Source organism: Pteronotus mesoamericanus, unplaced genomic scaffold, assembly GCF_021234165.1.
Source record: "Pteronotus mesoamericanus isolate MK-2021 breed Mesoamerican mustached bat unplaced genomic scaffold, CSHL_Meso_final contig_116, whole genome shotgun sequence".
NCBI lineage: Eukaryota > Metazoa > Chordata > Mammalia > Chiroptera > Mormoopidae > Pteronotus > Pteronotus mesoamericanus.
In genome coordinates this window covers 18733173-18742983 of record NW_026555027.1, presented here as the reverse complement: position 1 = coordinate 18742983, position 9811 = coordinate 18733173, and the positions used below count along the sequence as shown (strand labels likewise).

General features: G+C 39.3%; 1 pseudogene; it reads left to right on the top strand.

The window, feature by feature from the left end:
- The first annotated feature begins 5780 nt into the window (after positions 1-5780).
- LOC129073983 (acylpyruvase FAHD1, mitochondrial-like) lies at positions 5781-6294 on the top strand (annotated as a pseudogene).
- Positions 6295-9811: the final 3517 nt, after the last annotated feature.

The following is a 9811-nucleotide window of genomic DNA, read 5'->3' as shown; positions in this document are numbered from 1 at the left end:
AATGTTTCTAAACGTAAATCTCTTGAAAAAAAATCAATGTTTGACCAAAACTGTTTTCAAAAACTGTTTCCTGCTTACATTTCCCAAACTTCTCTTTCCCACACTCTTAAGTCCACACATAAATTTACTTATTGAGATTCACTAACAGATTAGCTTTCTTGTCGCGCACTGAGTCCTCAAGCGTCACCCACCTCCTCTTCGAAGTTCCCAAGCTCTCTGGAACCCCACCACTTCAAAGCATTGATCACATGGTTCTATTATTAGGCATTTCTTTTTCTGTCCCTCTTACTAGATCCAGAGAACCTGAGGTTGAGAGACAAATTCTTTGTATTAGTATTAGTGTTTATTAGTATTAGTATTATATTTATTAGTATTAGCATTAGTATTTATTAGTATTTAGAGGCACAGCATCCTAAATAAACACTTGGACCTCTGTATTGTTCAATAAGTGCTCATTAAATAAATAAATGAGCAAAACTGTCAATACAGTACCCCATGTTATATGTTTTTGTAATCATTTAAATCAGGGACTGAACGAGACTTGCAAACAGTTTGTGAATGGATTTTGGCCAGAGAAGCATTTCGTTAGGTTAAATTGTAGGATCTTTAGGTGAAACACATACTCTTCTTTGTAGAGTCCCAGCATCACCCTGAATGCTGTTCTCGTATCTGGCAGCTTCACACACTTCTGTCACCTGACTGACCCTCACAGTAACTGAGTTCCCTGCTCCTGAACTACACGGTACATGAGGAATAACATTCATTGTGTTTATAAGGACAAAATGAGTTGTACATATACATTGAGATAAGATGCAATTTAATAGAAATAAAAGATTTGTACGTGTACGTGGGAAAAGAAATGAAAATAATCTATTCAAAATGATATAACATGATAGACTTTTGAAGCAAGTTCTATAATGCTACAGCTAACATAGTAACCATTAGAGTAAATAATCATCCGCGTCCTTAATCTCCATCTAGACCAACACCAGAGGCTTTCATGGAAAACATGGAGAGGCTTCCTGGATGGACACAAACGTCATTAGAGGTTAGAAGAGAAAGCCTGATCATGGAGACTATCCGCAAGGAAGACCAGAGAACCACATCCCATGGCAGTTTCTGAAGGTGGAATAGAATGAGCAGAAGCAATGTCACCATTTATTTTAGTCAGTCAGCCAGAGCTCTGGAAACAAGAAGAAAGGCGAGTTTTTAAAAGGAAAAAAACGTGTTGTTAAGAAGAAAAGATTTGTAAAAAAGACAAATTCTGCTAAAGAGAGAACAAAGAAAAGGCAAGTTTCAGGCAACATTCTGAGGACACATCTCTTCTTTGATTAAATGAGCAATCAGGTTCTTTAAGCACTGCCAAGAGAGGAGTTCCCATAGTCCTTAGCCCAATTTAGCAAATATTTCAACTAAGCAAACTATGTGCATTAGTCAGAGTCCTCCAGAAAAACAGAACCAGTAAGATATATACAGATATATAAAGACACTTATTTAAAATTTGACTATAGCAGTTATAGAAACCAAAAAGTCCTATGATCTATTATCTGCAAGCTACAGAACCAAGAAAGCATGTGGTGTAATTCAGGCTGAGACCAAAGACCTGAGGGAGCATCGGCAGGCGGGGGAAGGGAGGTTCTGATATCCAAGGGCAAGAGAAGGTGAAAGTCCCAGGTCTCCAACATGGTGAGGCTGGATTTTTACTCAGTCTACTGATTCAAATACTAATCACTTCCAGAAACACCCTTACAGATACCCAAAAATAGTATTTTAGTTACTATTTGGGCATTATCTTAGCCAGTCAAATTGGCACATAAAATTAACTATTATACCGTATAAACACACCCTGACTTTAGGTTTCTCTCTCTAGTACAAGAATAGATCCAAAAAAAAAAAACATTAATAAATACTACAGTCTATTTCCCCTGTGCTGCGTACCATGGTTGTTGCTGAGAAAATGACAAAAGACAAGCTCTAGTCCCTACACAGTCACGTAATACTGTGTAGTAGCCTCAGCCTTTTCTTTGTTACACCACACAGTTTACATGTAAAACAACTGTTCCATTGGTAACATGTCTCTTTATGGTCAATGGCTGCTTTGAACACTCCCTTACACTTTAAGGGTATATATCAGAATCTTTGAGAAATCATGGTATTTATGGTATTTTAAAAAGTTTCCACTTTGAGATTCTTATATGTGTTCCCCGCCAAGAATATGCTATTCCCAAGTAAATTCATTGGGGGTTGGGGATTACAAAATGGAGAAAGAAGTAGAGACTATATCAACTTATATACAAAATTTAATAATTCTAAAGTCACAGCATAAGTCAAAGAAAGTTGTGTATTACAAAGTCATCCATAAAAATTCCTAAATTCTCTATAAAATAGAGTGTTATTTATATTCTATAAAATGCAGTAGACTATATAAAAATAGTATTATATAAACAACTCTATTCTGTAACAGTTGTATATAAATATGCTATATACAGGGGTGGGCAAAAGTAGGTTGACAGTTATAATATAAATAAATAATACAATAATAATTAATAATACAAGAACAAACCATTTCATGTACTCACAATGGTAAACCTATTTTGCCCACCCTTGTATTTAATAATATAAAGATCTATTTATTTATATCATATTCAGAAATTATGGCATGTTTTACAGCTAGAAATGCTTAAGCAAACTTATGAAAATATCAGTTTGTTTGGTCTTCCTATTTCTTACAATTATTTTCATCTTACAGAGACAATTTTTCTCTATTTCTGTAATTCTTCTAATCAAAGTTTTTTAATTATTCTCAATACAGTATTTATTTCTGCACTACTTTTAGAAAGCCATTATCATCCCCCTGCCCAGTAGCATAAATGCTACATTTCTCTTCTTTGCCAAAGAGGGAAAAGAGAAAATCTTCAATACAATTCACAACTCTTTTTTTTAGGTGTGTACAACCTGTTTCAGATTCGAGTGCACCCACAGCCTAATGCCCACACCTTGCCCCACCTTTGAAGTTCTTTGTTTCATTGGCAGTAGATATAAATGAATGCATGTAGATTAAGTGCCTATCTGATACAATTCCACTTTACTTAAAATATGAAGTAATAGTTCCTACAGCAAAGACATGTAGAATATGCTACAGATGCACGGATGAAAAAGCCACTAACTTTCTTGCAGGTGGATGAAACCTGGAAAAGCATCACCAAGGAGATATTTAGAGTCTTGAAAACGTATAAAATCTAACACTGAAAGATGGTGGTAATAGATTGAGCACTCTGGCAAAAACATAAGTGAATAAAGGAGACATAAAATACTCCAATATGTTCAAGAGATTATGAAAAGTCTGAATCATTAAAGAAAGGGACATTGGTGAGCATGTTTGAAGAGATGGTTGAGAGAGATAGAAGGAATAAATACTGATCCCACATAATGGCTACTTTCATATGCTTTGGGAAGGTGTATAACCTTTATCCTATTATCAAAAGGTAACAAACAAGAGGACTTAAGCAGAGTAGTATGATTTGTTTTGGTTGTTTTGTTTGTTTGTTTTGGTTTTGGGGTTTTGTTTTGTTTTGATTTTTGGCTCACTGGTTTTAGAAACATAACTCAAATAGTAATGTGGAGTATGGATTGGGGACAGAAAAAGAAATATGAAAAAAATAAAATGTATATCTATTATATATATTCCATTAGGAGGACTTTGCTTAAGCCAGAATGGGAATAAAGAAAGAGTGACAGAGTTGACACATGACTTGGCAATTTGGTTGATTGCAATACACTGTGGAGGTTAATAAAGCAGGCTTTGAAACTAGACTTCCAGGGTTTCTGTTTTGTTCCAGCATTGTAAGACCATGGGGAAATTAATTCCTATAAGCCTCAGTTTCCTGTCAGTTAAATAATGTCTCCCACATAAGGTTGTACTCATATATGCTAAGTGAAATAAGCCAGGTGGTGAAAGACAAATACCATATGATCTCACCTATATGTGGAACCTAATCAACAAAATAAACAAGTGAGCAAAATAGAACCAGAGACATGGAAATAAAGAACAAACTGACAGTGACCAGAGGGGAAGGGGAGGGAGTCAACGGGAGAAAGAAGGGGAAGGGTCAAGTCAAGGAACATGTATAAAGGACCCGTGGAGAATGACAACGGGGTGGGGGGAGGATTGGGTGTGGGAGGTGGGGGTGGATAGGGCAGGGGAGATTAATGGGGGGGGGGGGGGATGAGGACTACCATAATTGAACAATAAAAAATAAAAATAAATAAAATAAAATATGAAAAAAATTATATTCATATGTGTATGTAAAGTACTCAGCGCCATTCTGGCACACAGTGAAAATTCACTATTAAGTATCATTACTGGCTATGGTAAAAGGAGAGAAGTAAAAAGTGGGAGAAATCAAGGGCAATTCCCGGGTTTCCTACCCTAGTAAGGGAGTACCTGGACACACTGGAGTGCATTGGTGGATGGGCTGCATTAACAGGCTCCTCTCACTCCTGCTTCTTGTTGGATCCAGCCTGTGAGGAGCATCTAGAAGGGACCAGAGGGAGAAAAAGGGGCCAGGGCACCTACTATCCACTTCCTTGTAGAACTGTTACAAGCTGTCTACTTCAACTGAAAATGCCCAACTGCTGCCTGGCCACTCTGCTGTTTCTAGCCCAAGCCTTGCACTGTCCTTTGAAGTTTCTCCATGCCTTTGCAATAGCCCCTCTATTAAACTCTTCTGAAATTGTCCAATTTGAGTGTGCCATTTATGGTTCCTCCAAGACCCTGACTGACATGCTGATGCTGAAGTATCCTGTAAATAAGACCCCCGGGGGGACGGCGAGCGATAGAAACACTTGAATATGTTGGGGGGAGGGAAAGGATAGACCTACAAATCTTGGAGCTGATTCTTCCCTGGGCCTAGACTGGGGAATCTTCTGCCAGTTAAGGAAACTTAGTAGAGGGTGGCACAACACCCAGCGTGAGTACTGTAAAATAACCATCAGTGGAGGTGCCTCTGCAGGGGAGCCTGAGAGCAGCTGTACAAGTGAGTTCGGGTCCGCAGGACAGGTGCGGAAAGGGTGGGCTAAAGAAGAAGCTAGGCAATTTGGCAACGACAACCACATAATTAGAAGAGGTGAGGACAGAAAGGCATCAAGAGAACATACCTCAAAAATATAGTGGGACAGCTCACACCTCAGTGGAGACCAGGTCAGGAGACTGATAGAGCAGGTGGGCCAGTCTACCCAGCAAAAGGCAGAGACTGGTGGCAGGTTAGGCTGTCTGGGCATCCTCTGGCAGAGTGCGAGCGCGGAGCCATGGCCCTGATGCCCCTCTCCCAATGCCGTAGGATATAAAAGCTTCCTTCTGCTCCAAAATGCCCTCCTGGAAGGAGGAAGGGAGAAGAGAATCCTTCAGAGTGGGAGGAAAATTTCAGAGACTGAGAAATGATAAGAAAAAAAATAAGACTAGTATTTGCAACACACCAGTATATATGTTTAAAAAGCAAGAGATGATGATACCCACCCTCAGCAAACCTGAGAATAAAATGAGATGTTATAGAGCCTCCATCTTTCACCAGGGTCCAGGCCATTGTCCGGAGCCCAGGCAGCACTGGGCCGCAGCCTCTAGCAGGCAGAGCTCACAAGTTCTGAGCATCAGGTGGAGCCCAAAGCTGACTTCGCAGGTGGGAATGCACTCTGAGGTAGCTGGTCTTCTCCGGGTGTCCGTACACATCAGGTTGGTAGACCAGCAGAGTCCACGATGTTCTGGGAGCGATTAGTTAAGACCTATGGCGGCCCCCAGGCAGCTGTCCCAGTTCTGAGAGTGGAGGAAGACTATCGTGGGAGCGAGCAGGCGCTCCGCATGCTGGGGCGATGGAGACTGCCCAATGAGTCTGTGCTCTTTCTGAGGCCATCCACCACCTACGCTCAGAGGGTTTCCGATCTTCATACGCCCCTCCACCGCAACAGGAGCCAGGAGCTCAAACAGTGTGGTGCTGGGCAGGAGCTGTCGCGCCGTCCTGGAGGCTATGGCCTTGGACCTCGTGACCAGCCATGCCTCTGCCTTGACAGGATGGCTAGAGACGTGCAGGATGAGTGCAGGGAGGAGGGCCTGCCCTGGATTCTGGCCAAGAGCTTTACGGCCGAAGAGAAGATCCCTGACCTCCCAATCTGAAGCTCTGACTCAAGGTCAACTGCGAACTCAGGCATGAGGGTGAGACAGCCTCCATGATTTCTTCCATACCCGCTACCATCCGCAACACTTCTAAGAGGATGAATGGCCTTGGAAAGAGATATCTCTAGGACACCAAAGGGAATTGGACCCATTAAATGAAAGCATGAAATCCAGGCTGGTATACCTAGAGTCATCAATATGAGTTTTAAGGTGAAAAGCACCCCAACTTCTAACGAGTTTCAGGAAAGAAGGGAACAAGGCAGAGAAAGCAAGGGTTATTTAATGTAACAATCCTTTAATAAGGAACGAATTTTTTTAATGATTTATTTGGTTTACTGTGCTTCGGCTCAAGGAAGATGGACCCTCCAAGGAAAACACAACCTGGTAGAAGAACTAGGCCAGAAATGGAAACGAGAAATAGTGTCTTCTAGGAAACAACCAAAATAAGTATTTGTGAATATTTCCAAAGCAGAAAATTTATCAAACCAAATGTCAGAGAACTAACTTTACTTTCCTAAAACTGGACTGGATAAGACTTTTCACTTGGTCAATCTGGGATCAATAGTTCAAAGCTTAAAATCTGCAGGTAAAATTGAAAAGCACATTTCAAGTCAGCATTTACCAAATATTCTTAATCATGACAATCACCTAAAGGTATTTGTAAAAATAAAAATCATTGACCCATACATAACAAGTCCATTGTATTAATTAGTGAAATCACAAGCATTCCAAGTGAGTCTTATCACAGAAATATGGAAAAACACTATTCCACATATATGTATGTAAAGTAAATTTAAAATATTATTTAATAAGGGAATAATTAATGACCTCAGTCATTTACCTAAAGTGTATACCCTAGCACACAGATTCAGACTCTGGGAAGTAATTTTGAAATTATTATTTTTCAAATAACTATGCCATCTTTTGGAGAAAAATTAAATAGTATAGACGATAAAATTATATTTTTTATTTTATTTTTCAATTACAGTTTATATTCAATATTGTTTTGTATTAGTTCCAGTTGTACAGCATAGTGGTTAGACAACCATGCACTTTACAAAATGATCCCCTTATATTTCAAGTACTCACCTGGCACTATACATAGTTATTACAATGTTATTGATTATTCTCATGCTGTACTTTTATATCCTCACAACTATTTGTACTTGTTAATCTCTTCATCTTTTTCACCCAGCTGCTCCAACCCTCCCTTTCCCCTGGCAACCATCGGTCTGTTCTCTCCCTCTCAGAGTCTATTTTGTTTGTTCACCTATTTTGTTCTTTACATTCCACGTATGAGTGATTTCATATGGTTAAAATTACATTTCTGCTTCACAGTTTGTGACTGTTCACACTGAACCATATTCATGCCTGTAGGGTGTCCATACAGTGAAGGACAGCCCACTCTGTCTAAACAAAGTTCTGGAAGTCATTGGCATATAGGTCATGCCATTGTCATGGAAGTGGATGAAGCAGCAAAGACAAAGTGGAGAGTAACATAAAGCAGGGGGCAAAGACAGAACCATAAGTAACACCCATATTTAAAGGGTAAAGACGGAGAAGTTACTTGGAGAAACAAAGAATGAACAGGTTGGAAGTAATCCAGAGACCAGGATTGCAAAAACACTAGGAGAGGTGGAAATAATTTAAAGAGAAGAAAACCAGTGCAGCCAAATTATTCAGAGGAAGAAAAGATAGGATAAAGACAGAAAAGAGGCCATTAGAGTATGTTCCCTAAAGGCAAGAAGGAGGAGGAAGATGAGGAAGAGGAAGAAGAGGAGGAGGAAGAAGAAAAGATCCTAAGTATATAAGTCTGCCATGCTGTCAAAGACTTAAAATCTTGCCTAATACTGGCTAAAGGAGATGCTGTGTCTAAACACCCTAAGAACTTAATATAGAGGTTGTTTCTTCTATGTTATGCATGTTAACATCAAATATATTCATAAAGCTATTAAAAAGTATAGGACAACAATATAGGAATTAACAGCATGTTATGAACAAATATCTCTATCTGGGTTTCAATGTATGACTCTCTGGAGTTCATTTTCCTCTCATCAAAAACTTACAAATGAGGACAGTGCCCATTTGGGTTTCAGTTAATTGCACACTTGTCCCTGCTCTCTATTGGCTATTTATATTCAACAAATGAGGCAGGAAGAAAGGACAGAAGAAACTGATGAAAAATATGGAACACTTTGCTACCAAGATTTTATATAAAATAATTACTTGTTTGTAACATTGAAATTTCTCACTGTCAGCAAAGCTTCATCAGAAATTTTAGAACTTGATGATTGATGTGGCTTAGTGCCCAAAAGAAATTGTGCTTAAGTTATAAAATGACTAAAGTCTGTGACAGAAGATTGAACCTAAATATATCACAAAATGATATAGCAATAGTAATCACACAATAAATGGAATGTTGGGTCTCACATTTGATTTACTGGCCTATGATCTAAGTTTTCTTTGAACTGAAAAATTAAAAACTGTGTGTCCAGAAAGATCTGTGCAAGGATATAGTCTAATGGGGATGCAATGTATCTATTTCACTAAATATTCTGGAAATGTGGTATTATTGACAAAGTCATTTATATACAACTATTATACTGAATGGGGTACCTCGTCTGGAAGACTCTTCTTTTCCAGCTGTTGCTCCCACCATAAATTTTGCAAATATGTTTGAATACGTAGTGTCTACTGAGAAATTTTCACCACTGGCAGAAACTTGTCAGTGATTGCCCACCTGCTCAGCATGAACTATGCCAGCCTTTAAGTACTGTAATGGGAGAGGGCCTTCAGGTCATGAAAGTGCAAATTTGTAGAAACATAACTTCCTCTGTGATTTTAAGTGAATTTTGGTAATTGTTAGAGAATTGTACACTTAACATCCGCTTTGGGCAAAGAGATGCAAGACACAAAGTCTAGGGCTAAACTTTCCACATGTTACTTCCAGAAGTTTCCTGTCCTCTAAGGGCTAAGAATGCTGTTCTGTGTCCTCTACTGTTTTACAAAGAAGCTGGTCACTTTGTGCCTTGGATCTAATGGGGTGCCTTCCATAAGCACCCTGTGATCCCAGCGTCTGGGAGCACAGGCTGCTGATAGGTCATAGCTCAGTTTCTCTCCTGGAACCAGAGTTGTGCGCGTCCCCAGGGGCAGTCCATGTCCGATGACTGGTTAAGGGAGGAGAGTAAGAAGGGGTAAAAGAACCAGTCCTCAAGCTTTAATTGGAGACAATTCTAAAGAGTCATATGAACTCCAGAACTTCTTTACTGCAACTACAAGATAGTTTCGGTCTCTCCCTCTGTCTAATATTACTTCTTTCAATGCCTTCAAGACCAGTGCCTGAGAGTATTCATCAATAAAATTCCTGCATGCAAATTTCCAACCCAAAGTCTGACCTAAAGCAGTAGAAGTCAGGAGCAGTCCTAAGAAGCAGATTCTAAAATAGGTAATACAGTCAATAATACTATATTAACTATGTATGTTGCCAGGTGGGTATTAGAAATATCAGGGTGGGGGGGACACTTTGTAAAGTATATGGTTTGCTTTATAACATCAGCATACAACAAAAATTTCACCTAAAACCTCTCATCAATAAGAAGCCATCAGTTGCTAAATACGTGTGAGTTAGGCAATGGAGTCATGGCT